General features: G+C 42.8%; 1 pseudogene; it reads right to left on the reverse strand.

Annotated features, from left to right (window-relative positions):
- Positions 1–1,399: 1,399 nt before the first annotated feature.
- Positions 1,400–8,206, reverse strand: LOC113879587 (annotated as a pseudogene).
- Positions 8,207–15,564: the final 7,358 nt, after the last annotated feature.

The following is a 15,564-nucleotide window of genomic DNA, read 5'->3' on the forward strand; positions in this document are numbered from 1 at the left end:
GATACTGCAAAAGTAAGTTAGGAGAGAATGTATTACACTAGACATCTAAGTAAAATTAAAATCAATTTAAAAGCTAAAAAAATGCAAAGCAAACCAAAAGAAAGCAGAATGAAGGAACTATTAAAGATATAAGCAGAAATTAATAAGTTAGAAAACAGAAAAAAAGCTAAAAGGAATAAATAAATCCAAATGCTGGTTCTCAGGAAAAAAGTCAACTCAACAAATTACTAGCTAATATAACCAGGAAAAAAAAAAGAGAGAGAGAGAAAAGGCATAAATATGCAAGATAAGAAATGACAAGGAGGAAATAGCCATTGAAACAGAAGAATTAAAAATTTTAAAAACACATTTAGTTTTATTGTAACAAAGCAACTTGTACACTTTTAACATTTAAAACTGAGCATCATTTTTACTTTTCAGTGAAGCAAAAATAAACATTTAAAAATATACAGGAACAAAATTACAATAGGCAATGTCAATTGCACCTAATTTCCTACAGGTCCTGCTGATTCTCCCATCTAGTGGCAGGGCTCAAGTCATTAGGAGAGAATTTTGTTTTAAAAGAGGGGCTTCCTTGGTAGCTCAGCTGGTAAAGAATCTACCTGCAATGCAGGAGACCTGGGTTTGATCCTTGAGTTGGGAAGATCCCCTGGAGAAGGGAAAGGTTACCCACTCCAGTATTCTGGCCTGGAGAATTCCCTGGACTGTGTAGTCCATGGGGTTGCAAAGAGTCGGACACAACTGAGTGACTTTCACTTTGACTTTTTTTTTTAAAGTGTCATCTGAAACTGAAAGTACATCCGTTAAACATCACAATTTAACATGCCAAAGGAGTAGCCATGTTGTCAAAATACTCACTTAACCCACCCAAACATCTCAAACCCACCTTTTGCTGACCTTCTGTAACCCCATTTTTAAAAAGTTTTTATTTCTTTTTTGAAAAAGAAAAAGTAGACAGATATATATTGGTAAATGCTAACTGTCCGTATTCACATAGAGACACAATGTAATCTCTGAGCACAATATGCAGAGAAAGGAGGGGGAAAGGCTAGAATTCTATGCACTGTCACACAGAGGCCTAGGACCCTCCAGCTTCCAGCAGAGCTAAGGGAGCAGAAGCTTTTTCTTTTTTCCCACACAGCATGGTGGTGTTGATTCTATAGCCTTTGTTGTGACAGGAAGGGATAAAAATGAATTTGGATAGAAAGGGGTAGAAATTCCTTTCCCATTGAACTCTGCTCAAGGTATTCCCAAATACGTTGTGAACCTTGGTATAAAAGAGAAAAGAGACCTTAAAAACAGGGTGACTGAGCACAGGAGGAGAAAATAAAAGACTGCAACTTGCTCCCAGGGACTGGAGAAAATTTAAAAAGGAAGGTTGGAATCCATCCATGTCCCATTAGTCCTGGTCTCCTTCATCTTCCTCCGCCTCATCTTTTTCACTTTCATCCTAATCTCCTTCATCAATATCTTCCAATCCTTCTTCCTCTTCATTGTCACCATCATCTTCTTCTCCTTCCCCTTCCTCATCACCCATGTCAGGAAACAAGTATCACTGTAATGGACTTGGCCAAATACCATCTTTGATGACCTCTCCTAACTCATCTGCACCTGCATCAGAATGATCAATAAACCAGGTGAAGAAGCTCTCCGGTTCCTCATGCTGTTTCTTCCTGCTGGCTTTATTATGCATTTGACTTGATCATTTAGTGAAATCCTTTCTGGATTTCCATTTGATTTCAGTGGACTTCGAAGATAGATCACCACTCTCATGTAGATGAAAGTTTTTGGAGACAACTTTATTTTCAAAGTAAGTGAAAATAATTTTCTGTTTTCATTAAGATAAAAATCTATTCTGTAACCTGATTTAATATCTTCAAATTCCTGATTTAATATCTTCAAAATAAGTCTCAATGCTTGTCAAATAAGGCAGTGCTTCTTCATCTTCCTTCCCAAGCAGTGCAGACGCTTGCGGATGGTTAACAAATGTTGTTACCCCCAAATTTGGGATTTTGGCAATCAATTCCAACTTCTTCTGAAAAAATTATTGGCGGAATTTGTTATATTTCTGTTCTACTTTCAAAATCTCCTCACTGGCTTGTTAGTTAAGTCTGTCTATTTCATTTTGTACCCCATCAATATGTTCAGTTGCTTCTTGCCGTTCCTTTTCTTCCTTCAGCAAGTTCGGAGGAGACGTCAAGTTCGGAGGAGATGTTTTGTCTGGCCTGGAGGCAGGAGTCAGTTTTGGTTTCTTTGGTTTCTTTGTGTGGGATGGAAGTGGAGACTGGTGTTTGGGGGCCGTGCTGGGAAAAAAAAACAAGAATCAATCCAGGGGAAGAGGCCCATAACATGAGCTCTGAGAACTAAGCCTGCCCCAGCAGACAGAGGTTTAAATACCTAAAAATCTTAGGAAGCTACTTTTCACAAGTCTAGAACAAACACATCTGAAAATGTAGCATAAATAGACAACTTCCTAGGAAAATATTATTTGCCAAAATTTACCCTAATAAACATTAAAAATTTAAATAAAATAAATAATTACTCTTCAAGAATTCACAGGGCCCAGAAGAATTCATAGGGGAACACATCAAATCTTCAAAGCTACTTAAGAAGTTTCAGAGCCTAGAAAGAGAAATTCCCACATTATTTTTATTTCTTTAAATTTCCCCCACATTATTTTTAAATAGCCACATGCAATTTAAAGAAATCAAGAGGGAGAAGTAATCTTTGATATTTATTCAAATATTCACCATTTCTGATACTCTTCACTATTTCCTGAAGATTCAACTTCCCATTTAGTTCCAGGCAAGAAAAGGAGAAATAAGTAAAAAGGGGAGAAGTGGTGACACTTATAACCAGAAAGCAAAGCTTTTCCAGATATCTTTGGCAGAGTTTGCTTAAGTCTCAATGGCTGGAAAACTCTGCTGTCATTTTGAGCTGGCATATGGCTTTTCTAAACAAATTCAGAGTTCTGATGGTAAAGAAGACATGGAAAATGCTTGTTGGGTAGAAAGAAAGGAGTAACTCCCACAGCCCACCCTTTTGGCTATCTATCCTCCCAAATACAGAACGTACTCCCTCGCTAATGAAGACAGTTCTGATGTCTCACTCAGACACTGCATCCATCCCCAAAGCCAGAATCTCTAGTTCATTGGAAGTTTCTCCAATTAGCCCTGGTGTGAATCCTCACACCAAGTCCAGTAACCCATGAACTAAAAGCCAAGTTATCTTCCCCGAACATGTCCATATATAATAATGGAGAAGGAAAGGGAAGAATGGGGAACTTATCAAAGCTATTGAGACTATCAGGTCTATGGCAAATACCAAATTCTGCTAGACAGGAAAAGCCTCGTTTGATAGTAATTTCCTTACTCAGACAACCTATTCCCTGGGAAGAACTTTATCGATTGTGCTTCATAGTCCAAGTTTCATCTTTTTTAAAAATAGACATCTTGTTTTTAAAAAGTATTTATTTATTTGGCTGCAGTGGATCTTAGTGGCAGCACCCAAGACCTTTGGTCTTTGCTACGGCACACAGGACCCCTAGTTGCAGCATGCAAACTCTTAGCAGCGGTGTGTGGAATCTAGTTCTCTGACTACGGATTGAACCCAGGCCCCCTGCACTGGGAGTGCCGAGTCTTAGCCACTGGACCACCAGAGAAGTCCCTCCATCTTCTTTAGAATGACTTCTTATGCATTACCCTCTTGAACCATATTTGAAGTAAATTTTGGGGAGGATGCCCTTTCTGTTGTGTGTGTTCGGGGACCTTGGGTTGAAAAATGATAAAGTTTTGCTGGTCAGATCCTTAAATTTTCATTTTTGGGGATATGATTCCCTCAAAAATGTTGTAGGCTTCCAGTCTATTTACCTCTTCTTCAATCCTTTGTGTGAGTAACCACAGCTGAAGCTCCTGTGAGGTCACAGTCCATGGACCTAAACATCTTCCTCTATTATCTGTTGGCCTCTGTGTTCTGCTTATTCTTCTGGCCTTCAAGTTAATGCTCACTGACAAGAGACAATTGGAAGGAAAGGGCTCTAGATGAAGAGAATTCTTTGCAGACACCCCACCTCCACCCCCCGCTTTTTCTGTTGAATGGTGATTCTTTTTTTTTTTTTTAGTTAATTTTAATTGGAGTATAGATGCTTTCTAATGTCACGTTAGTTTCTGCTGTACAGCAAAGTGAATCAATTACATGTATGCATATACCCTCTTTTTTAGATTTCCTTCCCATTTAGGTCACCACAGATCATTGAGGAGAGTTCCCTGTGCTATAGAGTAGGTTCTCATTCATCATCTATTTTATACATACTAGTGTGTATAAGTCAATCCCAGTCTCCAAATTTATCCCATCACCTCCTTCCCTCTTGATATCCATAAATTTGTTTTTTACATCTATGCTTTGCAACTAAGTTCTTCTGTACCATTTTTCTAGGTTCAACATATAAGTGATATTATACAATGTTTGTTTTTCTCTTTCTGACTTCATTCTGTATGACAGTCACTAGATCTATCCACCTCTCTGGAAATGGCACTATTTCGTTCCTTTTTAGTCCTGAGTAACATTCCATTGTGTATATGTACCACATCTTCTTTAGCCATTCCTCTGTTGATGGACATTTAGATTTTTTTAAAAAAATTTATTGGAGTATAGTTGCTTTACAATGTGTTAGTTTCTGCTGTAAAGTGAAATAGTCATACGTATATGCATATCCACTCTTGTATGGATTTTCTTCTCATTTAGGTCACCATAGAGCATTGAGTCGGAGAAGGCAATGGCAACCCACTCCAGTACTCTTGCCTGGAAAATCCCATGGACGGAGGAGCCTGGTAGGCTGCAGTCCATGGGGTCGCTAAGAGTCGGACATGACTGAGTGACTTCACTTTCACTTTCATGCACTGGAGGAGGAAATGGCAACCCACTCCAATATTCTTGCCTGGAGAATCCCAGGGACAGAGGAGCCTGGTGGGCTGCCGTCTATAGGGTCACACAGAGTTGGACATGACTGAAGCAACTTAGTAGCAGCAGCAGCAGAGCATTGAGTAGAGCTTCCTGTGCTATTCAGTAGGTTCTCATTAGTTATCTATTTTAAGTATGTGTGTGTTAGTCGCTCAGTTGTGTCCGACTCTTGCAATCCCATGGACTGTAGCCTGCCAGGCTCCTCTGCCCGTGAAATTCTCCAGGCAAGAATAGTGCAGTGGATTTCCATTTCTTTCTCCAGGGGATCAAACCCGGGTCTACTGCATTGCAGGCAGATTCTTTACCATCTGAGCCACCAGGGAAGCCCATTTTATACATAGTACTATATATATGTCAATCCCAATCTCCTGTGGAGCAGTGATTTTTAAAGGAAGGTGCTTAGGAAAAGCCCAGGACACCAGTCTCATCTTCTAAGCTATTTCTTGGATGTCACATTCCTATTTGGAGAACAGATGCAATGATATTTTTCAATCTCCAAGTTAAAGAATCATCAAATTATCCCAATAGGATCAGATTATCCCAAATTATGGGATCTCAAAGGAGATAGCAGGCTCTAAGCAGAGTCTTCCTTAGTGAAGTGGTACTTCCTTCTTTTTTTTTCTTCAAGCTGGATAAAACTAGCTCATTGATCTCCTTCAGGACTTTGTTGAAAATGGAATGAAGTCACCAGCATGTGCCAACATTCTGAATCATTCCAGCTATTTCCCCTAACACAGCAGAATAGGTTGGCATGTGGGGTATCTCCCATAGAAGAGCAAATTGACCATGTGTTCCACCACTACACAACAAAGTCATTGGAATTCCAGTCTGCAATGCATGTACCCTCCAAGCCCAAAAGCTCATCTCTACCACTCAACAAAGTTCACGTTTCAGATTATGTTACCTGCAGTATCCCACTTCAGGGTACTGAATTCTCTGAGTGATAGAACTGTATTTGGCTGTGTTTAGAAACCCAACAAAGTGGCCAAATCCATATGAGGTTTACTTTTCTCCTATTACAAGGAGTCTGAGACAGGCAGGCAGTCTGGGAACTGATGCAGCTGCTCAAGGAATCAGGCTCCTTCTCTCCTTTTCTGCCATCCTTAAAAGTGAACACATCAGTCGCTCAGTTGCATCAGACTCAGACCTCATGGACTGTAGCCTTCCAGGTCTTTCTGTCCATGGAATTCTCCAGGCAAGAATACCAGAGTGAGCAGACTTTCCCTTCTCCAGGGGATCTTCCCGATCCAGGGCTCAAACCTAGGTCTCCTGCATTGCAGGTAAATTCTTTACCATCTGAGCCACCAGGGAGTCCTGCCATCCTTGGTGTGTGTCTTTCTGTTGCAAGGTCACAAGTTGGCTGTCTCTCTTCTGGATATTGTGTCTGCATGGAAGACAGGAAGAAGGGGGTTGGGAAAGGCAGAATGCATGAGCCAGTTGAATCTGCCCTCTTTAAAAAAAAATTCAGGAAATAAATCACTTTTCCAGAAGCACTACCCAGGGACTTTCAGTAGTATCTTCTTGGCTACAGCCACCCTTAGCTCCAGGGGAGTAAGGGAGATAAATATTTTTAAACTATGACTAAAAAGAGGGTTCTATTAGTAAAGAAGAAGAGGATACTTGATACTGGACAGTAATTAGATCTGCCAGACCAATATGAACTGTTTAACACAAGAAAAGGGATATCTTGGCTCAAGGATCTGAAAAGTCCAGAGGCTGCACTTGCTTGATTCAGTGGCTTAAGAAATCACAAGGAATCCAGTTGCTCTCCGCTCTCCACCCTGCCTTCCTCCATATCAAAATAACCTGAGGCTGACTCCCCTTGTGGTCCTCAGACAACTTGCAAGGTTACAAGCTTTTTAATTCATGCCCAGTGGATAATACAGAGTATCAGGATCCCAGCATCTGCAGCTGACATGCTTAGTCCATCACTGGGCTCAGAGGATGGAATGCACTGATTGGTTTGGCCCAGGTGGTGAGCTTAAAGCTAGGTCTAGGGTGGAACCATTCCAGGAATTCCAAGGATCAGGTTCTCCATGGAAAGTATAGCCTATTGAAAGGGGGCCAGGGACCTCTGGAGAAGGAGCTGGGGAAATGGACGATATGAAGACAGCCAACAAATGTCCTCAGTGTATCCAGAGAAGAAGGAGTCAATCAGAAAGGGAATTAATCAGCACAGGAAAGACTGAAAAAAGGAGAGTCTCTAAAGGGACATGGTCAGTGTTCATCTGAGCATTGGCTGGGGACAGGGAGGTCTAGTCCAAAGTCATATCCTGTCCAGTTCCAATATCACATGCGTTTTTACTATGAGGGTCTTGGAAGCACACTCCTGCTTTTCCTGACACCCTCCCCCTCCCATTTTGGTTCTCTGCTTCCAGCTTATACAGCCTTCTGATTATACTTGACTTCCCAAGTTGTTTTCTTATAGGGAGTGAATGTCTTAATCAGAGACTGGAATGCTTGGCAATTCTGGTTCATGGTGTGAATTAGTACATCAGCATTCTGATTTTCACATTAATTTCTGACTCACTGAGTCAGCCAAAGCTCTTTTCTGAGCTCGTGTGGCTGAGAACCAGACCCTGAAGTCCTGGTGTTTCTAGGATACCAGATGACTCATTGTGAGCCTACTAGCTACCAGCCAGTGGCTTTTCCTTGAAGATCCCACATTATCATGTGTCCAACCCATTGTCTACTTCCTGGGTACTGATCTGAGGTTTTCTAGAGTTAAATGTCTTATGCTAGAATCCCGCTGCATCATTCCTGATGTTGATAAGGCTGGGTTTGAGCTGATGCAAAGTTCTTTTTCCGGAGAAGGCAATGGCACCCCACTCCAGTACTTTTGCCTGGAAAATCCCATGGATGGAGGAGCCTAGTAGGCTGCAGTCCATGGGGTCGCACAGAGTCGGACACGACTGAAGTGACTTAGCAGCAGCAGCAGCGAAGTTCTTTTTCATCTTTAGGACCTCTTTCTGTGAAGACTCATTACCTGCATAGCTACCCTTTTAATTCTACAGTAGAAGAGTCTGAAGTACAAACTTGAATCATACATGAACAGATATTTCACACAAAATTCAAATTGAAGATATACTCCTGCTCATAAGTCATAAGGGATGTGTAAATTAAAATCAAAAGGAGGAGTAAACCCAGACAGGCGCTGGCCGCCTTTCCTCTGTGTTCGCGCTCTGTGGTGCCCGCTGGAGCCCGCTACCATCGTCCCCAAGACGTGCTGCCCTGCATCCGTAGCCATGTGTCGGACCCTGGCCGCCTTCCCCACCTCCTGCCTGGAGAGAGCCAAAGAATTCAAGACACGGCTGGGGATCTTTCTTCATAAGTCAGAACTGGGCTCTGATACCGGGAGTGTTGGCAAGTTCGAGTGGGGCAGTAAACATAGCAAAGAAGGCAAAAACTTCTCAGAAGACGTGCTGGGATGGAAAGAGTCATTTGACTTGCTGCTGAGCAGTAAAAATGGAGTGGCCGCCTTCCACGCCTTCCTGAAGACAGAGTTAGTTCAGCGAGGAGAACCTGAAAAAAAAAAAAAAAATCAAAAGGAGATATTACTACATACCCAAGGCTAAAATGAAAAAGACTTGACCACACCCAGTGCTGGCAAGGATGTGAAGAAAGTAGGACACATACATTTCGATGAAAGTGTGAAGTCAAGTGGGCCTTGGGAAGCATTACTATGAACAAAGCTAGTGGAGATGATGGAATTCCAGCTGAGCAACTTAAAATCCTAAAAGATGGTGCTGTTAAAGTGCTGCATTCAGTTGTCATTGCTGAGTCTCTCAGTTGTGTCCAATTCTGAGGCCCCACAGACTGTAGCCCACCAGGCTCCTCTGTCCATGGGATTTCCCAGTCAAGAGTACTGAAGGGGGTTGCTGTTTCCTTCTTCAGGAGATATTCCTGACCCAGGAATCGAACCTTCATCTCCTGCAAGTTTCCTGTATTACAGGTGGATTCTTTAATGCTGAGCCACCAGGGATTCCCACTGCACTCAATATATCAGCAAATTTGGGAAACACAGCAGCGGCCACAGGACTGGAAGAGGTCAGTTTTCATTCCAATCCCCAAAAAGTGCAAGGTCAAAGAATTTTCAAACTACCGTACTACTGTGCTCATTTCTCATGCTAACAAGGTAATACTCAAAATCCTTCCAGCTAGGCTTCAGCAGTATGTGAACCGAGAACTTCCAGATGTACAAGCTGGATTTGGAAAAGGCAGAGGAACCAGAGACAAATTGCTAGCATTCACTGGATCATAGAAAAAGTAAGAGAATTCCAGAAAAACATCTACTTCTGCTTCATTGATTATGCTAAAACCTTTGTGTATCACAACAAACTGTGGAAAATTCTTAAAAAGATAGGAACACAAGAGCACCTTACCTGTCTGCTAAGAAACCTGTATGCGGGTCAAGAAGCAACAGTTAGAATTGGACATGGAACAATGGATTGGTTGAAAATTGGGAAAGGAGTGTGTCAAGGCTGTATGTTGTCACCCTGCTTATTTAACTTCATGGCAAATAGAAGGGAAAAAAGTGGAAACTATGACAGATTTTATTTTCTTGGGCTCCAAAATCAGTGTGGATGGTGGCTGCAGCCACAACATTAAAAAACATTTGCTCCTTGGAAGAAAAGCTATGCCAAATCCAGGCTATGTATTCAAAAGTAGAGACATCACCTTGCTGACAAAGGTCCACATAGTAAAAGCCATGGTTTTTCTAGTAGTCACGTACAGATGTTAGGGTTGGACCCTAAAAAAGGGTAAGTGAAAGTCGCTCAGTCATGTCCGACTCTTTGTGACCCTATGGATTATACAGTCCATGGACTTCTCCAGGCCAGAATCCTGGAGTGGGTAGCCATTCCCTTCTCCAGGGCATCTTCCCAACTCAGGGATCAAACCCAGGTACATTGCAGGTAGACTCTTTACCAACTGAGCTATCAGGGAAGCCCCAAAAAGGGTAAGTGCCAAAGAACTGATGCTTTCAAATTGTGGTGATGGAGAAGACTCTTGAGAGTCCCTTGAACAGCAAGAAGGTCAAACAAGTCAATCCTAAAGGAAATCAACCCTGAACATTCATTGAAGGACTGATCCTGAAGCTGAAGCTCCAATACTTTGACTACCTGAGGCAAGAAGCTGACTCACTGGAAAAGACCCTGATGCTGGGAAAGACTGAGGGAGGGAAGAGAAAGGGTCAACGGAGGATGAGATGGGTAGATGATATCACCAACTCAATGGACATAAGTTTGAGCAAACTTCGGGAGATGGTGAAGGACAGGGAAGCCTGGTGTGCTGCAGCCCATGGGGCTGCAAAGAGTCAGACACGACATACTGACTGAACAACAACAACTTGGGAAGTCTGTTTGACAACATGTATTAAGTGGAACATACATTTATCCTGCTGCTGCTGCTGCTGCTAAGTCGCTTCAGTCGTGTCTGACTCTGTGCGACCCCATATATGGCAGCCCACCAGGCTCCCCCGTCCCTGGGATTCTCCAGGCAAGAACACTGGAGTAGGTTGCCATTTCCTTCTCCAATGCATGAAAGTGGAAAGTGAAAGTGAAGTCACTCAGTCATGTCTGACTCTTAGCGACCCCATGGACTGCAGCCCATCAGGCTCCTCCGCCCATGGGATTTTCCACATTTATCCTATACCTTAACAATTCTCCTAACTATGTGTGGAACAGAAATGCATACGTATGCTCACCAAAAGACATAGGTAAAAATACTCATGGCAGCACTGTTCCTGATAGGTCTACCTGGGAAATAACCCAAGTGTGCATCAACGTAGAGACTTAACAATATCACCAATAGTAGAATTTATAAAGACATTGTGTTATATCCAAACCACTGTTGACTTAAAAAATATTCATAATCTAAAAGTTGAGATTAATGTTTATCTGTAGAAATTTTTAGGACTTCAACCTGGAAGACAGCTCTCAAGTGACCCCGAGTCAACTGCTCCGAGCCGGTAGGGGGAGGAGCCATGTTATAGAGAAGTTTTGCAACAAAGGGCAGGTAGTCTGAACATCAAAAGATTATTGTTAATTAAAGAAAACCAGATAACCCAAGTTAAGAGATTTAGTGCTTTTTGGGCATACCTGGTGCCTGGAGAATCCCATGGATGGAGGAGCCTGGTGGGCTGCAGTCCATGGGGTCGCTGAGGGTTGGACACGACTGAACGACTTCACTTTCACTTTTCATTTTCATGCATTGGAGAATGAAATGGCAACCCACTCCAGTGTTCTTGCCTGGAGAATCCCAGGGACGGGGTAGCCTGGTGGGCTGCCGTCTATGGGGTCGCACAGAGTTGGACACGACTGATGCGACTTAGCAGCACCAGCAGCGGTGCCTCAGCAGTAAAGAATCTGCTTGCAATGCAGGAAATGAGGATTTGATCCCTGGGTTGGGAAGATCCTTTAGAGTAGGAAATGGCAACTCATTCCAGTATTCTTGCCTGGAAAATCCCATGGACAGAGGACCCTGGTGGGCTACAGTCTAGAGGGTCACAAAGATTCCGAATCAACTGAGCGATTGAGCGCACGTGCACACACACACACACACACACACACACACACACACAAACACACACATGGGAAGATATAAGAGTCTGGGCTCACTGAGATTACCCCTTTCACATGCACCTCAGCCGTCTGGGACCAGCTTCCTGTTTTCACATCCTGAGCTTCCTTTCCTCAGGGCTTATTGTAGGGAGTGGCTACAGTCTGATGACTGCTAGACGGCAGGTATTCTTCTGCCTGAGTTCCCTCAGGGCTCACTGGCTCACTTGGAGGGCTGCAATCACTGATGACTGTGACATCCCTGTTTACTGATATGGCAGGAAACATTCCATATCTCTATACTATAAAGCAATGAAAATCAAGGAAGTCCTACTGCTATTCACAACAACCAGGAAGACTCTCGTTACTATAATGTTAAATGAAAGAAGCCAGACACAAAAGATTATATACGGTATGATTCCATTTAGAAGATCAAGAACAGGCAAAAGCTAATTTATGGTTAGATGTCAAGGTAATGGTTACCTTTGGAGGAGGAGGTGGGTAAAGACTGGGAAGGGGTTTGTGAGCTGCTTCTAAGTGCTGCTAACATGCTCCTTTTTGCTCTGGGTAGTGATTACACAGATGTGTACACTCTATAAACAATTCATCTGGTTATACAATGATGCTTTGTACACTTTTCTTGGCTGGACTCAGTGACATATCTATAGGTCGTCTGATCGACAGCTGGCCTCTGCTAAGGCAGTTGAGGAGAGTCAGCTGTGCTACGTGGCCTTGAGCAGGCTAGCCCAGGCCTGTTCTCCTGGAGTGGCTGTGGGGCCAAAGGGCAGTGGTCAAGTCCACTTCAAGCCTCTGCTTTCATCATATCTGCTAACATTCCATTGTCCAAAGCAAGTTACATGGTGGAAACTAGAATCAAGGGGTAGGCAGGTCACTCCACTCACAGTGGGCGGGTCCTGCAAAGTCATACGGTAAAGGGCCTGTTTCCAGGGAGGGTGATGAATTGGGCCATCAAGTCTACCAATTAGCAGGAGAAAGAAAACGAAGTTAATGACAATACAGTGAAGCACATACACTAACTGAGAGACATTCAGGGTCCTTTAAGGGCACAGAATGGGGCACATTTTATATGTTATCTGACGTTAAAATTATTCACGGAAAAAGTTTATGCACAGACATTTCCCCTTCCAGACTATGAACTCTTCCATACGCTTCATTTTCACATCTTCCAGCTCCTGGCATAGTGCCTTCCATAAAACGGCACTTCAGCATTTGCGAAATACGTGCTCAGTCATAAAGGTAGTAATTTCCTCTTTGTCCATTTTTATTTCAGGCTCTAGGAGAAGAATGAGACCTGCATATGTAGCAAGACACATTTTTATATTTTACAGCCGTTTTAGTGAACTCATAAACTCCATTCATAGAACAGGCTCCTGTCAAGCGAAGGGTTGGAGGAGTTCCATCACAGAGATGGGTGGAATCATTCAAATTTTGATGTGTTCCCTTTTGTTTTGCTGGTGTGGGGTGTCTTTTATGTATTTTTAGAACTTGCAGTAAAATATACATAACATGACATTTAGCATTTTACCCATTTAAGTGTACAGTTCAGTGGCATTAGGTACACTCAAACTACCGTGCAACCGTGACCACCATCTGCCTCTGGAACTTTTTTTTATCTTCCCAAACTGAAATTCTGTACCTATTAAACAACAACCTCCCATTCTCCCTGCTCCCCAGCTCCTGGAAATCAGCACTTTCCCTTCTGCCTCTATGAACTGGACGACTCCAGCTGCCCCTTCTAAGTGGGCTCATACAGTCCTTTCATGGCTGGCTTATTTCACTTAGTTTAATGTCCTCAAGGTTCACCCACGTTGTGGTATGTGTCAGAATTTCCTCCCTTTTTAAAGCTGAATGATATTCCATGGTATGTATATACCAAATTTTGTCTATTCATTCACCTGTTGATGGACACATGGGTTGCTTCTACCTTTTGCCTATTGTGAAGTAATGTACAAAGCAAATTCCACCCAAGTATGGAATTTTGGACAGAGGAGCCTGGTGGGCTACAGTCCATAGGGTTGCAAAGAGTCAGACAAGACTGAAGTGACTTAGCACATGGAATTCTGGGGTGGAAAGCGCCTCTTCACTCAATTTAAAAGTGAGTGGAATCAAAGCCACATTAGGGCAGTATAGCTAAAACTCATGGCCTGATACTCATGTGTCAACAGCCAATGTACTAAGGATTCGCTCAGTCGTGTCCGACTCTTTGCGACCCCATGGACTGTATCCCACCAGGCTCCTCCATCCATGGGATTCTCCAGGCAAGAGTACTGGAGTGGGTTGCCATTTCCTCATACACCGTTCTTTTCTTTTTAAAGCACAATATTGAAACCTTTAAAAGGTATTTAAGGGTTTGGTCAAGTGAATATGATAAAATGTATTTGTCTGTATAAAGAGAAACTGAAATCATAGTCACTGTTATGTACTGACATTAGTTACAACCTAGTTTTAATTCTTAAAACAATTTTGATTAGCAAAGCTAAAAGGATGTTTCAGTTAAATGTTTTAAAGAGGTACAGATTTTTACAAGGACATAATATAAGTTATTGTTCTATAGAAATATCCTATTAAATATTGTATGTCCCTCCCTCTGTACACTTTGTAAAAAAAGTAAAATACATAAAAAGAAAATCATATAGGGATGTGTGACATTATTGTAATTGTGTACTTGAGAATAACGTGCAAAAATAAAAATCAGAATATTTTCCTGTTAAAAGAAAAACAAAATTCATGGCTTAATTAACTTTCACCAGAGGTCACTTTAAAAACAGAGATTCTGATAATGACAACAAAAATAGGGATTCTGATAAGAAAATAAGAATTTCTTTTCTGAAGGTGATAAAATTGGCTGAGAATTTAAGAACAAGATGAGACATTACACCAAGCCTCATTATTAACCCCAGGAATGATATCCAGAGCGTGGCAGGCTCCAAGACTTCAAAACGAATCTTGTGGGTGGCAGGTCACAGGTAGACTGACACAGGCCATTTCTAAGGCTGGCTGCTTCAGCCTAGATACCACACTCCCTCAACCAAACACCCGCTTCCCCGCCTGGCTAACCTCTAATTAATTCTTTGACAGCCAGTCCAACACCTCTTCCTCAGAAAAGTTTTGCTTGACCTAGGCCCTCACCTTGAAGCTGGGGTCGGGCTTTTCACCCTGTTGCTCCCTCAGTTCAGTGACTGCCTGGCGCCCCTCCATGGAGGAATAAGGACTGGCTGGCCTCTACCCCAGCTGCTCAAGACTCAGTCAACACTCACAGGATGCATGTGTTGACTTAAAAAATATATATACCACAAACTAAAAGTTGATAGCTATGTTTAATTTGGTGGGAATTTTTAGGACTTCAAGACCTGGAGACAGCATCTCAAGGGACCCTGAGACAACTGCGCCGAGGAAGGAGAAGAGCCAGAGTATAGAGAAGTTTGGTGACAAATGGCAGGCAGTCTGAACATCAAAAGGTTATTGTTAATTAAAGAAAACCAGATAACCCAAGTTAAGGAATTTAGCGCCTTTCTATGTATGGGAAGATGCAAGAGTTTGGGCTCACTGAAATCTTTCCTTTCATGTGTATCTGAGCTATCCTGGGCCAGCACTCTATGTTTTTCACATTCTGAATTCCCTTGGGACTCACCATAGGGAGTGGCTGCCATCTGACAGCTGCCCGATCTCAGGTGTTCTCCTTCCAGAGTGCCCTTAGGGCTCAGGAGCTCACATGGGAGGGATGAGGTTACTGATGACTGCGACAACATTGCATACTGATATGGCAGGAAATACTCCATTTCTTAGATGAGTGACTCCTCCATTGAAACTGCCACAAGTACTCAAGCCAGGTGGTCAGTGGAGCCAGGCCATGGGCACTGGGTGCAGGAGTGGAAGCTGCAGGGACACCCGCCCTTGCTGGGAGCACCCTCTCCTGTCACACTGCCACGCCCCAGCTGTTCCTGCAGCAAAGCAGGCCAAGTGGGAAGGGCCTCCGGAGGACAGAGAAAAGCTCAGCGTCCAAAATACCAAAGAAGCCGTGTGAACA

The sequence above is a fragment of the Bos indicus x Bos taurus genome, chromosome 21 (genome assembly GCF_003369695.1).
Source record: "Bos indicus x Bos taurus breed Angus x Brahman F1 hybrid chromosome 21, Bos_hybrid_MaternalHap_v2.0, whole genome shotgun sequence".
In the NCBI taxonomy this organism is placed as follows: Eukaryota; Metazoa; Chordata; class Mammalia; order Artiodactyla; family Bovidae; genus Bos; species Bos indicus x Bos taurus.